Raw genomic sequence first — 17920 nt, forward strand, 5'->3', positions numbered from 1 at the left:
TAAAAATATCAAAAAGGTATTTTCATAATGAAAACAGTTTTAATATATGCAGCGTTACCTGAAAGTATGTCGTAGCATAATACTATAAAAATTATAAAAATATACTAATCGTGCAGTATCGAGATATACATATATAACATATACTGGCTACTAATCGCCGTTGCCGCGGAAAGCTTTAAAAAATAAATCAGTAAGTTTTTAGCGCGGACCGTTTCTCTAATCCCATAACCGTGTATAACTTATAAATGTATTTGTTTTGTTTAAATTAAATATAAAATGCCAACAGCAACAGCATGTAAATGTCCCACTGGTGGGCTAAAGCCTTTTCATATTCCATCATGATGATCTAATAGTTTTGTCATTAGGCAACCCAATCAAAAGGATGATTTTGATAAGATAGTTCAAAGTCAAAATCGAGATATTCTTTATTCAAGTAGCCTCACATATCACTTTTGAATCGTCATGTTACAGTTTTAAAGTAAATGTAAAGAGGTACCACCGGTTCGGAAAGTAGATTCTACCGAAAAGAACCGACAAGAAATTCAATAGTTACTCTTATTTACCATTTTAATTACAGGGCATGTCAATAAAGTACAAATGAAATCTCGATAATCGACGACGACCTCCGTGGTCGAGTAGTGTGTACACCGGTTTTCATGGGTACGCCACTCCATGTTCCCGGGTTCGATTCCCGGCCGAGTCGATGTAGAAAAAGTTCATTAGTTTTCTATGTTGCCTTGGGTCTGGGTGTTTGTGGTACCGTCGTTATTTCTGACTTTCCATAACATCAGTGCTTTAGCTACTTATATTGGGATCAGAGTAATGTATGTGATGTTGTCCAATATTTATTTATTTATTTATTTACTTGGTGGTAGGGCTTTGTGCAAGCCCGTCTGGGTAGGTACCACCCACTCATCAGATATTCTACCGCCAAATAACAGTACTCTGTATTGTTCTGTTCCGGTTAGAAGGGTGAGTGAGCCAGTGTAATCACAGGCACAAGGGACATAACATCTTAGTTCCCAAGGTTGGTGGCGCATAGGTGATGTAAGGAATGGTTAATATTTCTTACAGCGCCTTTGTCTATGGGCGGTGGTGACCACTTACCATCAGGTGGCCCATATGCTCGTCCACTAATCAATGCCATAAAAAAAATATATATATTGAAGTAGGCTTTTGCAAGTGCTTTTGAATTGTCATTATACAAAACTATATTAAGTGAAGCTACCACCGGTTAAATTATTAAATTTATATATGTATATTAAGCCTAAAAATCAACAAATGCTAAGTCCACGGTTTTCAATTATTAAGATAAACTTGTATTGAGTAATATGCCTTATTTATCAATGTTTTTTTGACATGAAATTTAAAAATCTTAATAGGCCAAGAAGAAAAATTACTAAGGCACTATTACTAAGCATTGAAATTAAATTAAATTCGTCCATAGAAAATCCAAAAGTGCCATCTAAAGTCAATAGACTTAACTCCGGAGGCATAGTGCTTCAAAAACATAAAAATAAAACTCACACAATTAGCCTTCGAATGTTTTAATTACTCGACAAAAAAAAAATGGTACCTTTTAACATCGCAGCCTTACAGGAAAAAATCCTGAAAAGACCGACAAAGCAACATTTTTTTCCTAGACTTTACAGCTCATTACTCCTCTGAAAGCATACCTTGTACGTATAAGTGATTCTAGATCCTTATAGGGCGTTAGAAAAATTCTACAGCCCGGCGCCCTAACGAGCCATGGGCATATGAAATGCTTCCATTGGCTTTACGATTTCAAAGTACATTATATAATACGTCCGAATTGAATTTAATCCTTTAAAGTCCTTACTGGGAACTACGGCTGACACTCCGTATATAGTCGGGTAATACTACGGTATGGAGGTAACGGTCTAACAGATCTCATATAATTTCAGTGAGCTTCGTAATGTGGTAGGCGGTGAACGTGTCGCTCCCATTTTCCTCGGTGTTTTCCGCACGCAACGAAACTTTTTACGCAGTGGTTTAATATAATTGTGTGAGAGTTTTATGACTATGAATTAGTTCGGTGTTAAATGGACGTTTGATCTCGGAGTTTCCTTGATTAGGTAAGGATTTACCGGTGATTTTGTTGTAGATTTGTTTCATAATATATTATTACGTTTTATTATAAATGGGCGAATTATGGAAGAAATATTTTATATTATTTCAGCTATTATGTAATTTATTTTAATTTATGAGATGTTTGAGAATATATAATTGGATTATTCGCAAATTTTGGCTTACATTGGATCCCACTGTTAGCAACGCAATGGCAAGTTAAGGAATTTATGCTTCTTGCTAATATACCATTGTATGTCATATAACCCAAAAAACTCAAGACATAGTTTCTTGGTTTTTCCTTAATGTATTCGCTTCTTACTTAAAACTTTGTAGGTTTCTTCGGAATTAAAATAACAAATAAATTGTAAAAAAACTTTATATGCAATTGTGTTACAAGGTCTTTTTCTTCGACTATCATCTCCTATTGGAAGCTGAAAACCAGAATAATCTAGACTTATTTAAAACCCTAAGCAATCTTGAGCCATGCCCATAGATAATAAACAAAAATTATTAAATCAGAATAATTGTTTGTTTATGTCCAACTTCCAAAATGAAAATTCAAAATTCATTGAATAAATGTTTTCAAATTATTTCAGTATCCAATTTCATTAAAAACTTACTCTGTAAAAAGAAATTCATTCCGAATATATGATTACAAAATATTTACTCAAATCTATACTTCTATACTAGCATTATAAACGTGAACGTAACTCTGTCTGTCTGTCTGTCGCTCTTTCACTGCCAAACCAATGAACCGAATTTGACGAAATTTGGTATGAAGCAAACTTGAACTCCAAGGAAGGACATAGACTTTTTTGCCTAATACATGACAACCTACCCCAAAAACGCGCGCGTAGACGCGGGTGACAAATATAATATAACAACTCAAATCTAATTACAGTATACTTTATTTAAGCTATAGGCCACTCAATAAAGCCCGTGAAGGTCAAGTAATTAGTATCATTATGATTTTTTGATATGTGGTTTCGGACGTTAAAATAATAACAAATTAAAATTTTCAACCCTCTGGGGTGAACGCTAGGGGTTTGAGAGGGTGAAAAGCGTTTTTGCTTATAACTTTGTGAAAAAAATTGTTAGATGGTTGTAAATTGGACAGGTGTGATTATAACTTACCTTGTATTAAAATTTCAACCTTTTTAGTTTAGTGCAAAAAAAGTTATTAACAAAAAAGAATGTTTTTTTTATATTAGAAAAAAAAAACAAGGGCAGACAGTTATATGCCAAATATTATATAACTATATATAAAACCTTCTTCTACGCGCTGCATTTTCTTGTATAAGTTTTGTATTGGCTTAGTAGTTCATTCATTCAGGCAACAAAAAGGTCCTCCATTGAGTACTCACATCTACATAGTTATAATATTACTACTACACAGTATTAAAACAGTATTGTATACTTGTGGACTTTAAACTTAGGTCATTGGTGCATATGCAGAAATACTGAAATCATAGAAATGTATGATTTCAGTTTTGTACTTATTCAGCTATAACAGTTTATCAGTCAAGGGAATATATATATTTTTTGAATTAGAAGTAAGTTCACATCGACTCTTGAGCATCGAACATATAAGTAAACCACATCAGACGAGCTCAGTCGGATCGAAGAAGTTAAATCTCATAGCTCTAAAATCCTTTAGCTCACTCGCCCCTTAAATTGGAATATAGCAATACGAATTATTCATGTTTGCCAGTAGAATGACTGAGTAAGTTTCTTGCCGGTTATTTTAGGTAGAATCTACACTACGCGTGGATGATTTAAATCCAATTAAATATATAGCACGATTGAGTGTTAATAAGAGTCTACTTCGATAAAGTATATTATCGTAATTTGAAACGTAGAAACATTTAACCGCAAAATTGGTTCGTTTCCTTTCCACTGGTTTGATTTGTTTATATTCTAGTTACTAGTCTGTTATTAGATGGTAATTTTACAGATTATATGTTTTAAAAAGTTAAACGACTAAGGGGGAGTCTTAATATTATGTTATTTTTAGACTATGAGTCGTTTGTTAATATGATGAGACTTAGTTTACGACAAAAAATAAACGAGTAGAAAATATATTTCTGAAAAGATCAAAGACGTTTGTAAATCATTTACCATGAAATAAATTTGTTTATATTTACATTTTATTTACCATCGGTCATTTTTATAGAGGAAAAGGACAAAAATATGTATTTTTTTTTATTTTGTTATTGTCACTCTTTGAGTATTTATAGTCTGTCAAAGCTGAGAACGCGTCGAAAAAAAATTATGGCCACTAAGTACACACACATTAGTAAAGTACTATGACGAGTGTCAAGCGTAGCACTTACGCACACAAAGATAATAAAGTTGATTCATTTGTTTTAGTTCTTTTGTGCGACGTTCTATCTACATGTATAAATAATTTAAGCTGGCCGTGAAAAATGTTTTTTATCTGTCCGTTACATTACTGCGGGCTTAGCAGGTCCGACTTAATCAAGGGGTGCGAAAAGCCCGGGCGCCGTACATTAGGGGGAGCCTCACCGATGATGATACAATCTTGGACCACGGATAAGGCGCCCCAGAAACTTAAATACCTTTTTTTGAGGGGAGTTATCCAGAACACTTCTAGCAATCGGGCGCTTGTTGTGCTTATGACGGACCCAGGACAGATGCAGATTACATTTTATGGCTGTTTCTTTGGTCTATGCTCTGTGGCTTTTAAGCCTGTATATGAAGCAGTAGTCATAATGATCATTTAAATGCTTTAGAATTTGATGTATGTATGTACTTTAGTGATATCTACCAAATATAGCAAGCTGCACAAAACAAGAAAACATTCGTGGAATAACATATTATAACAACAAATATAACAAATATTGGACAACGTCACATACATTACTCTGATCCCAATGTAAGTAGCTAAAGCACTTGTGTTATGGAAAATCAGAAGTAACGACGGTACCACAGACATTTTCTATTTTTTTCCACTGGTAGAAAACTACATAACTCTTGAGTGCTATATGGTATAAATTATATTTATATCATATAATGTTTTTTAAAGCCGGGGCGGATCGCTAGTCTTCAATAAAGATATGACTTATTGTTCTTTTTTAAAAGATTAACAGTCATTTTCTACTCAGATTCAAATTTATATAAATTGTCGTGATTCTTGACTAATTCGTTAATGCATTTGTTAGATGAAAGGTCACAAGTACCAGAGTTTTAGGGTCGGTACCAAAATTCCTGTCGAGCTGACAAAAAATATTAGGTTCCGTCGAAAATATCCCAGAGTCTGGAAGTTAGGAGATATTCATTTATTTATGACAGATGTTGTCATGTACAAAGATCCGCATTACCAGATGACTGGTTCGACTGGGAGATCAATAATTAGGTATCATATTATATGATACTATATTGAGTTATATAAGACTAACATACAACTATACAACTAATAAAGAATACCCTTATAATATATACTTGATATATATCCCTGTTATTTCTTTTTTCACTGACACCGATTTAAAACAAGGAATTTATCATTGCAAGCATAAACTGTGTATCTCTTCTGTCACCTGTGATTTCTCATTTGAAAGAAGAAGACGCAAGATTAGTTAATCAATGCACCCTTCATAAGATTTAAATGTAAATCTTTTTATTGTTTGAAGTTTGCCCATGTGAATTCAGCATCGTGATTCGACCTTGTTCATTCCGATTTAGCTTAAAACTTTAGCTAGAAGTGGTTACGACAATATTGAACTGTTTCAGGGTTGAAACATAGTCTTACACGTCTCTTGGTGGCCGTATATGTTAGGATTTGGAGGTTTAAAGTTTTGTTATGAGTGTCTTCTTTAAAAGCACACTACATTTCAGTGATGCTTGCCCGGGTTTGAACCTGAACCCATTGGTGTTATAGCCATTGCATGTTATAGCATTTAAACATAACATAACATAATCAGCCTGTAAATTTCCCACTGCTGGGCTAAGGCCTCCTCTCCCGTTGAGGAGAAGGTATGGAGCATATTCCACCACGCTGCTCCAATGCGGGTTGGTGGAATACACATGTGGCAGAATTTCGTTGAAATTAGACACATGCAGGTTTCCTCACGATGTTTTCCTTCACCGCCGAGCACGAGATGAATTATAAACACAAATTAAGCACATGAAAATTCAGTGGTGCCTGCTTGGGTTTGAACCCGAAATCATCGGTTAAGAGGCACGCGTTCTAACCACTGGGCCATCTCGGCTCTTACCGATTCTTATTCTTATTGTATATACTTGTTATATCGATACTTGTTATAGCATTTAAATAGGATATAAACAAGACCTTCTAAGGTTGAACAGAGAAGGGGCAGTGACACGCAATAGTAAATTCAGAAAATCAGAAATTAATGGAGCCACTGAGTTTAATTTGACCGCACGCCATTTTCACTGCGTCCCAGCTAATATAACATTATTGTTAGTTTAGGCATTCTTAAATAAAACGATTAAGTCAAAACGGTTATTCAACGTTATAACAAATCAAAATATACTTTATTCAAGTAGGCTTTTACAAGCACTTTTGAATCTTTCGTGTGTTTTAAGAAACTATAATAAGTGAAGCTACCACCGGTTCGGAATGTAGATTCACCGAGAAGAACCGACAAGAAACCCAGTAGTTACTCTTTTTTAACATTTAAAAATACAGTCACGTTAATTAAATACATTTATATATGTATGTAATATATCCTGCCTGAAGGTCAACAAGTATTAACTCAAGGCTTTTTTATCATCTGTATAATCTTATATTGAATCATATGCCTTCTTAACTAATGTATTTTTTTTTTTAAATAATTTGAATTTATGAAACGACAAAGTTAAAAATGTCTGCGGAATTTTATTATAGAAACGGATACCTTGCCCCAAGAAGGATTTATTGACTTTGCGGATTCGGAAACTTGGCGTTATAAGCTTATCCTTACTTCTTGTGCAGATACAATGATTATCACTGATTTTATCAAAGTGATCAATGTTACTCTTAATATATATAATATTGTTGTAAATGTATTATCATCATAACATATTTTACTGCCAATCAGTTACTCCATCTCAAACCAAAATTGAATAACAAATTAGTAAAGACCACTTCATTTGGATGTACAAAATGGATTAGAAGTTTTATTACAAGACGAAAATGCTACTACTGTATTGTTTCCAGGTATAATCGAGTCTTGTATCCCCCAGCGCATATTAACGAGTTTCGCGTATTGATTTTATAAAATTTAAACTCAATACCAGTAAATGATAGCAGTAAATTGAAGAAGTTTACTAGGAATTGATCTAATAGGAAAATCTTCTCCTCCAAAGGGAGTGCATTAACTTGGTACTTAACTTGCCTCATAATGCCTCAGAACATTACACTTTGGAAATAAACAAACCATTCCAAGCGAGCCGTGCAAGTATCCCCGTAAGTTATCATCAGCCTTATTTTTTTAACAGCGTGTCCATGTTTCCAAAGTTCAATTCTGTATTTTTAGAAGATGTCAGTGTGTGTTTAAGTGTATGTACATACTCGTTAGTTTTTTCTATCTTCGGACAGAATATGTTTTGATAACAAATTCTGATATCGACTGCAAGAGTAATCTATGGTGTAACTGCCTAATTCCTGATCCCTCCGTCCTACTCTTCTTGAGTAGGATTTAGGAATTATAAAAAGTTTGAAGCCGATTGAAGTAATACACATGTGGTCGATTTTTATCGGAAACAAGCAGGTTTAACTTCGATGTTTTCCTGTATCGTATTGCAAGAGATAAATAAAAAAAAAAAGCACATTAAATTTTAGTGATGCTTGAAACCAAACCCGAAACCATTGGTGCTATAGCCAACACATTTTATAGATAAATATCAATAATATTAAAAAATATATATTGTCTATCGCTTGCTTACATGAGATGCTTGTAAAAGCATTGCATTTTTTTTTTAAATTGTTGCGTACCTAATATTTATACTTGGGACTGCACAGTGTCTTGTGGTACCTCTCAAGAGACAGAGACGGTACCGTTGGCTCTTAGTGTTATGCGTGAAGCGGAGTTAACGAGTAAATACTTTGTCAGCGGAAACAAAAAAGGGTTAGAAATTTTCTTTTAGCATAATTTAGTAGTTAGGATCAATTGAAAAATAAAACTCTAGAAACGTATATACATTCTTAGCGTTACTATTGAATTAACCATTTTGTAGATAACGCACGTCTGGAATCGAAAGAAACGATCGTTTCTAGGGCATTTCAAGAATTTTCTAAGCAATAGTGTTTGGGAACAAAATAACAATTTTCACTTCCGTTGGTGAATTTCGGCTATCAATAATGTGATCTTCTAAATTAAATAGAGATTACTTATACTTAGAGAAGACGATTTCCATATATTACATATTGCAGTTAAAATAATTTTGAAATTGATGGTTGAAAGTGGAGAAAACTTGAAAGACAAGTTGGCATCTGATGTTAGTGCGTGAATAAATATTTGCGTATTTTAGCAGCGTGTGCGAGATTTGGGCGCTAATCGGCCGGGCTAGCTCTAACTGTAGTAATAAGCCAATTTAGTACATTCCACCCTTTAATTTATTTTCTCTGGGTTGCTTCCTATCACACAGTACAGGACACGGTCCCCATCAAAATCATTAACAGTCTGACTTTAAAGTTTAGCGGCTGGTTAATTGAACAGATTTCTCTTTCTTGTCTTTTTGTCATTGATTTTACATTCGAAGCAATAAAACATCATTGTTTAATAAGATAACATATATACTGTTAAAAAAGATTAACTAGTGAGTTTCTTGCCAGTTCTTCTCTGTAGAATCCACATTCCGAACCGGTGGTAGCTTTACGTAATATAGTTTGTAAAATTACGCTACAAAAGTGCTTGTAAAAGCCTACTTGAATAAAGTATATTTTGATTTTGATTAATTTGAATATTTCATGTGCACTGAATCATATCAGTGAGTAAATTAAACATATGACCAGTGACCACATTTTATAAAACAAAGTTCCCCGCTGTGCTTAATCTATCTGTCTGAAAGTGAGAAAACCAAAAACTTAAAAAACGTAAACCTTGTACGGTTTTCAACATTGGGTGGAGATTTTTTTTTGTATAGATGGCAAATGAGCTGGAGGCACAGGTGTGCCTCTCTGGAAAGGGAACACCACCAGCTATGGATATCTGCAGCACCGGAAGTCTTACAGAGGCGTTCCCGGCATTAAATAAATGAAAGTTGATTAATTTATAGGAAAGTTTTGGGTGTATAATTTAGTAAGGTTTTGGCAAATTGAATGAAATATTACGATGATGGTTGCAGATATCGGATACATCGTATTGCGCTTTCTAAACCAATAGAGTTACATGTATGATATAAATATTTTATGTAGACCATTATCCTACACGTGCAAAGCTAGGGAAGCTACTAAAATATGTTTGAAAGTTTAGCTGATCGCCACATGAAACATAAACATAAATTTCGAAATTTAATAGAACATGTTTTTAGATGAATTCCTGGAACAGATCGTTTTGAGATAGGACCTATCATATTTTGTATTTTATCTAAAATTTCTCAGAATAACGTCCATATCATAAATATCGATACAGCAAAAATTCCCCAATACTTCGAGTTCAATAATAATTCGTTATTAATTTCTTTGAAAGTAAATTTGTATTATCAAAGAATTTGTTAACTTTTATTTACTTAAGACGTAAAATTGAATTAAGTTTCATATTGTTGCTCAACCTTTACACCCCGATTATTTCCACCGCGTAATTTACTTTGGTTAAATTCAAATCTGTTTCGAATGGCTCTGTAAATGACTATAAATTTAGAGCCGAGATGGCCCAGTGGTTAGAACGCGTCCATCTTAACTAATAATTTCGGGTTCAAGCCCAGGCAAGCACCACTGAATTTTATGTGCCTATTTTTATTTATAATTCATCTCGTGCTCGGAGGTGAAGGAAAACATCGTGAGGAAACCTGCATGTGTCTAATTTAACGAAATTCTACCACATGTGTATCCAATGTAAATCAACCCGCATTGGAGCAGCGTGTTGGAATATGCTCCATACCTCCTTCTCAAAAGGGAGAGGAGGCCTTAGCCCAGCAGTGGGAAATTTAGAGGCTGTACCTAGGATATTAAAGATAACAGCTATATAAATTAGCAGTTAACTTCTAATTCGAACAAAATGTACACATTAATTATTATCTGTAGCCGTTGTTTAGTTAGTCAATGTTTTATCTCTGTCTTTCAAATATCAGTATAATAATGATGAGAGAGATATCTGTATTTCTATTCATCTGGTTTACAAACTTTATTTGTGTTAGTTTGTGTATATCATTTGTTATTACTGTCATTACTAGTCAAATACTGAACGCAGCTTAGTGTACTTTATAATCTTCACACATTGAGTGAAACTAAACTAAAGTAACAGCCTGTATAGCCCATTGGTCTAAGGTTTCCTTTCATTGTTTCAAATTAATTCCACCATGCTACTCCAATGTGGGTCTGTAGATACACTTAGCAGTGAAAAGGTAATTATTGTTTACTAGTGGGTATCCCGCGAAACTTCGCGTTTATTCAAAAGATTTTTTACGAATTTCGAAATCTCGACAGGTTTTGTTTTTTATTTCATTTCATTGTAAACTGCGAATCACTGATGTACATTTGGTGCCAAAATGACGAAACCTTTATTGAATGAAATTCTTAATGTCAAATAGTGTACATTAGTTCTGTTAGAATTGGAGTTGGCAATGACAGTTTAGTTTGATTTTGTTTACGTCTTTCATTTTGTTTCTTATTTGTAGTCCCGTTCTCTAACCGGCCAGTACCTATTATCCTCTCTCCAATATTAATTCGTTGTTAAATTGTAACAATTTAGTAAATTGCAATCAAGAATCCTCTTTAATTTTCTGTGCATCTACGGCTAGAGTTCTTTAAAATGAGACCATAACCGGATTTTTTATGTGACCTATTAATAAGATTTACCTTTTGGTGACCATATTTTCGTACATCGTTTCCCCATATCTCTAACACTTTGGGGTACAAACGATTTTAAACGTGGTACGATTCGGTATAGACCTAGTACAATCTAATTGAACCCAAAAAATATAATTATTGTAAACCAAATTTTCAACTTCAAGCAGGTCACACACAGATGAATAATAAAATATAAAATTTCGAAAAACTCGAATCACGTCTTATAACCTTTTTAAATCTTATACCTTTCTAGTATCTTAGAACCTTTTTTGTTGACACAATTATAAGACATTTAAAATCTTTACTTGTCATTATTATCGGGGATAGCTTTAGCAGTCAGATTTCTTGATCCGCTTGTTTGGTTATTTATCACTTGCGACTTGGTTTTAATTTGTCATTTCATTATGTTAGATACATGTTGAAAAACAAAATATCATAAATTTTATAAATGTTTAACGTAATACGGTTGTAGGTTTAAAATAATTCTAATAGTATCCACACGGACGAACTGTACGAAAGACATATGAAATAGATTTGGGGATTTCAGTGAAATATTGGTTCAGCTCCGGGAATGTAAATAGCACTTTTAGGTATATAATATCTGGATGCACCATTGGGTAAACTCCACATCGCTTTAAATTGTTGGAGATTTGTAATGCTTTTAGGTTTTACGAAGTCTGTTCCTTATTCAAACATCTGACATAGTCGAGTAACTAAACGCGAAACGTAGCCGAAAATAACGGGTTCAAGGTTAAGTAATCAAATGGAAGATTTCATGTGCTTTTCATTTGTCTGGTGATGTCTTGGAAATTCTAAAAAATAGCTTTGGGCAGCGTGGTTGCCAAAGACGCCTATCCCAAAAGTGGGAAAATTACTTTATATGAAATTTCCTTTGATGTTCCAAATTATGTTGATGATGTTAATAAGCTATTAAAAAACCGTTTAACGCCATTAAATATTGTTTAAGTAATTAATATAATTACCATTATTTACTTGACCTTATAAGGTTTAATTAGGGTCGGTACTGTAGATATTCTTCCAATAATAACTAATCAATACCAAACATATATATTATATGTTCCCACAATTGGGAGCTTTCACCACGCAATACCGGTGATGATACGCAAGTGTTACGAGACTAGCCCTAGCCCCATACGGAGCTACGTCATAGGATATTATAAATATATACAATTATTATTGTAATTAATTGATCAATAATTTGTACACCTTTAGTTAATATTATTTTATGGGATAACATTTAATACTGGCATGTAACACTATTTCTTATTTTAAAAATGATTGAGCTGTCATAAGGAAAACAATTGGATGATTGTGAGGGATTGTAAAGACATATAGAGAGATTGGAGCATGATTGTAAAAAACATAATTTTATTTTGCTATCCCGAACTACTGAAATTACACAAGATTTTTTTCCACGCATGTAGGTTTTTCCACGATATATTCCTTTTCCGTGGAGCGTGGAGATGAATTGGATCATATTGTGCATATATGTATCAACCCACAGATGCACTTATTAAATCTGTTATTTAGCTGTTTTGTACAGAACCATACCCTAGGAGTGGATAGACCTTTGTAACGTAATCTTCCTCAAACTAGATATAGCATTGACAAAATAAGCGTTTGTCATTGTTCTACGATTGATTGGAGGAAAATTCGAAAGCTTGTAAATCGAATTGAATAAAACTTCGAAATCCAATCAGCGTATTGTGAATCCATGATTCGGTGAAATAAAATAAAAAGTAAATGCTTCATAATAAAGGTACTGCACAATTTTCAGTTACAGCGTTTCACGCTTTCGTTAAAATGAAGTAACCACCTGCACTGCAGCGATTGAACTGTCTAAAAGATATACCAGATGTCATAAGCGTGGTCCCTTTGTAAGCGTTTTTACTTAATCCAGCAGCTGGGACTCTTTCGCTATTCTTAACTCTGTGCCTGTAATTGTGTAGGTACGATTTATTCTTGATAGATTTCTTAATAAAGAGAACTGTTGCTTTTTATAAAATATTTTATTATGACTTCGTTTGAGATTTGATTATTACCATTAATGTATAATTTGATGCATGTAATTATATATTTTTTACATTTTTACATTAACAGCCTGTAAATTTCTCACTGCTGGAGAAGGTTTGGAGCATATTCGACCACGCTGCTCCAATGCGGGTTAGTGGAATACATATGTGGCAGAATTTCGTTGAAATTAGGCACATGCAGGTTTATTCGCGATGTTTTCCTTCACCGCCGAGCACGAGATGAATTATAAAAACAAATTAAGCACATGAAAATTCAATGGTGCTTGCCTGGGTTTGAACCCGAAATCATCGGTTAAGATGCACGCGTTCTAACCACTGGGCCAACTCGGCCATTATATATAAATATATAGTTTTTTATGATATAGATATTGGGACATACATACATAACATATACGTTTATTCGATTTCGTTCTTCAAAAAAGAGCTGTTCGACCTATTTGCAATCTCCAAGCTCGGAACTCCCTTTGGGATGTTTTTAACGAAGTTGGAATACCGACAGTAGCACCAGTGTATTTATAACAATATAATGTGTGTGTGTCTACAATGATATTACTTTGAAACTGTCAAATGTATGCAAATATATGACGAGACATTATCATTTTTTTTTTAATGTAAGATTTAACTGATCTAATCCGCTTTATAACAGAGCTTATTCCAGAAAAGAATGAAGTGCACGTTTCGGCGGTTTTTTTGTGTAATGCCTTGTCGGTTAATATTAGTAGAAAATTTCGAAACATTATTGAATCGAGTTAAATGAATAATATATATATTTTTTATTTTTATAAAATATATTTTCAAATGGAATTGCCTATGAGGGGTTCTTCTTTATATCGTGTCGTGTCACGTCCAATCGTGTTTGACCAAGTTTTTTTTTTATTATTGTATGAACGAAGAAAACACATGTTATATAAATGGCTCTTGGCTTGGTTCTATTTTTAAAAATATATAATTTTTAAAATTATAAAATAAATAGTTCTATTTATAAAAATATTATAATTTTTAAAATTATAATTTAAATAGTTCTATTTTTAAAAATATTATAATTTTTAAAATTAGAATTTAAATAGTTCTATTTTTAAAAATATTATAATTTTAAAAATTACAATTTAAATAAAACAGCTCGATTCTATTCTTATTATATTAACATAATATTGTTTAAAAAGTATTTATAACATAATATATAAAGCTTTTATTTAGAATCACCCTAACGAAAGGGTCGAAGAAAAAATGTAAATATATAAATATATTTTATTTAAATATAGATAAAAGAAAAAATCTTTATATAAAAACTCATTTTATGATATTTTTACATACATATATGTATTCGATCACAGATTTATAATGATTATACAGTAATTTAATTACAATCCAATATGTCACGATATTTTGAAAATATCAGCACACGTGACATAAGTGAAACGCTATCTTCAGAAATGTTTCACACAACGTTACATACAGAATCGTTGCATTCACGAACAGGTTTTACGTAATTAAAATATTTTGTTATTGTTTGAATTCACACGAGATTATACAATTAAAACAATTTTATTATTGTCGTTTGATTACTTTCAAACCATGTCAATTTATTTTACTTTGTTTGTTATTTAATATAACCGGATGTCCCAGGACACGGCTGGTTGCATTTGCCTGACACGTTCCAAGCAGGTCGTGGTATGAAACGGAGTAGTGAGTAAACTCCTTTAAAATAATCAAAAGGCCGCCTCGCTGACATCGACGCGACGCTTTACTAGAATGCCAGTAACACTCCACTCACTGCGAAGACACGCCGTCAAGTATGATTAAAGCTTGAGTATGTTAATTTGCCTTTATCGGCCGTTGTTGATAAATGTCACTTACCAAATGACAGTTTGAAGTTGGTATTTAAATTCGGTTTGCAAAAAAAAAGGTCGCAAATACAATTTAATTAGACGTACACTTGTTAAAAAAATATATATATATTATACGCGACATCCCTTTAATAAAAAACAAAAGAATGAATACTCGTTGTCGCTTAAAAACTAGAACACGATTCAAAACAGCCAAATTAGAACACAATTCTTTAGAATCCGTTATTGTAGTGAAGATGTCATACACTAATTTGTACTAATGCCTGTTTTTTCTGGACGTAGTCGTATCTAGCCTTGAATGACAGTTATTTCGATATTCTTCGATTTTATAAAGATTCAGAACAGCCTTAGAAGCAAAGTATCTTAGAAGCCATATGGATTTAACTCTTTTAAATAAAATTCGATGCATAATCAATTGGAAACGAATCTTTTCCACTGTAGTAGACGCAGTCAGTGTTCCTCACGGAATACTATTTGTCGCCCTCGGTATTGCTCGCAATTTCGATTTTGGTCTTCAGATATTCATACCGAATTTCATTGAATTAGGTTAAGTGGTTTGGCCGTTAAAGAGCAACTAACAGACAGACAGACAGACTATTTTTCACATTTATAATATTAGTATTGGATTTTATCACTATTAATAATGTCTACAACGCAAATCATTTAAGGAAATTCCATTCCTATCTCCCTAACCACAGCTGTCGTCGCGCTGTAGTAAATACGACACCCCAAATACTTTCAGTTGCAACGTCAAAGGCAGTAAGCCTTTACAAACCTCGAACAATAAATAAGGATGTTTACACATAACGAGAATATATTATAGACAATGGTAAAGCTTCAAGCATGTATTCGTTATTATATTTCATAAATATCATACAAATGCTATTCTACAAACTGGACTATATATTGGAATGTCCGTCTTGACGTTGTGAGAGCAAAGTTCATACAAAGCTGTCTCTCCGATTTTCCCCCTTCGAAATTGAAATTTCCAAAAAATTTTTTGGTAAGCTAGGTCGCCTAATATGTTCAATCTGGAGTCAATTGGATGTATAGTTTCGGAGATCTCATCCTTTTTTATTATATAGGTCGGCAGACGAGCAATTAGGCCATCTGATGGTAAGTCACCTCTGCCCAAAGTCAATGGCGATGTAAAAAATATTAGCCATTCCTTACATTGCCAATGCGCCACGCCACCAACCTTGGAAACTAAGATGTTATGTCCCTTGTGCCTTTAGTTACACTGGAATCCTCACCCTTCAAACCGGAACACAAAAACCTACACTAATATTATTAATGTGAAAGTAACTCTGTCTGTCTGTCGCTCTTTCACTATCAAACCCATGAACGAAATTTGGTAAGAAGTTTCCTTGAAACTCCAAGGAAAGACATAGGCTACTTTTTTGCCTAACACATGACAAACAACCCCTAAAACGCGAGCGTAACCGCGGGCGACAAGTACTGAATACTGCTATTTGACTGTAAGATATATGTTTTGATGAATCGGTGGTACAATATTTTGCTCATATAAAAGATTTGGGACGAGATGAACTGCTGAATTTGCCGGTCGGTATTTCCTAAGATGTTACACGTGTTTCTGTAATCGCATGTCCTGTCATATCGATCAAGGGGACTTAATCATATAAGTATAATAATTTTATCGTACTGGTTAGGTAGCTTATTTTACCATGAGATAAATAGTTTAATCCATTCCCTTGCGGATATTAATATTTTATTACTCGCATAAAGCGATCCCTCGGCTAGATGGGCGCAGTGATAGGAAGGGAGTTTAATAGACATATTTTCCTCTTTGGTACTATAGTTGTATATTTTATTATCTATTATACATTTTTAGACCTTTCGTAAATTTTGGTATTTCGCAATAAAGGGTTGTCATTGTTTGTAAATATTTCGAAGCATGAAATATCTGTCCCGAAAAGGATTTTTTTTCATAGATGAAACGAATTTGACGTTAACGTGTTCATGTTGAAAAATAGCAAGCCCAGATTTGAATTAGCAACACGGAATTGGCTCGTACATAGTTCTGTCACCGAGTTTAAGATTTTGTTCATGACAGTTATTTTCATCAGATATTAGCTGCGCTAGAATTGGTGACACTTCGTCTGGCTTTTTGACACACTTAGAAACAGTAAAGGCGCAAGCCCACTTAAGAAAAAAGAGTTATTAAGTTTTTTTTCAGAAAACTCAATATATTTTTATTTTTATTTTGGGATACATTAATAGACAGAATAAATTCTACATAATATTAGCAACAAACAAATAATCTTCAAAAATCATAAGCGATTAAACTATTCCGTGTTCGGACATTTAATAAAACATGTCGCTTATAAAAGCAATAAACGCCTTCACTGGAACCACGCACTAGTATTCAATACAATGCAAATACGGTTCGCTGGTGGACAGTGATATCAGGCATTATCATATATTCGCCTGTTCGTGTTAATCTGCGCGGGGTAGAAAAATGTGCCAATGTGAGGGTTGATTTACATAATTGTATATTGTCAGTTGTATTTGAATTTGGCTAGATCGAATAGAACTGGTCATTTCAGCCAGAGGAAATGGTGATTTTTAAACAACTATGACTCTTTCCATTGTAATATTATTCATATTTTCTGTCATATATCCATACCTATATTTTTTTTTACATTTGCAGCCTGTAAATTTCCCTCTGCTGGGCTAAGGCCTCCTCTCCTTTGAGAAGGTTTGGAGCATATTCCACCACGCTGCTCCAATGCGGGTTGATAGAATACACATGTGGCAGAATTTCGATGAAATTAGACACATGTAGGTTTCCTCACGATGTTTTCCTTCACCGCTGAGCACGAGATGAATTATAAACACGAATTAAGCACATGAAATTTAGTGGTGCTTGCCTGGGTTTGAACCCGAAATCATACGTAAAGATGCACGCGTTCGGTTAGAATGGGCCACCTAGACTT

At 33.6% G+C, this 17920-nt stretch overlaps 1 protein-coding gene across 1 annotated transcript in view; it reads left to right on the forward strand.

Moving 5' to 3' along the window:
* Positions 1-1942: 1942 nt before the first annotated feature.
* The window catches only part of LOC113403826 (hemicentin-2-like), a 169280-nt gene continuing 153302 nt past the window's right edge, over positions 1943-17920 (forward strand). The window contains exon 1 of the mRNA XM_026644442.2: positions 1943-2096. The gene's annotated coding sequence lies outside the window, so the exon portion shown is untranslated. The remainder of the gene's footprint in view (positions 2097-17920) is intronic.

Source organism: Vanessa tameamea, chromosome 20 (assembly GCF_037043105.1).
Source record: "Vanessa tameamea isolate UH-Manoa-2023 chromosome 20, ilVanTame1 primary haplotype, whole genome shotgun sequence".
NCBI lineage: Eukaryota > Metazoa > Arthropoda > Insecta > Lepidoptera > Nymphalidae > Vanessa > Vanessa tameamea.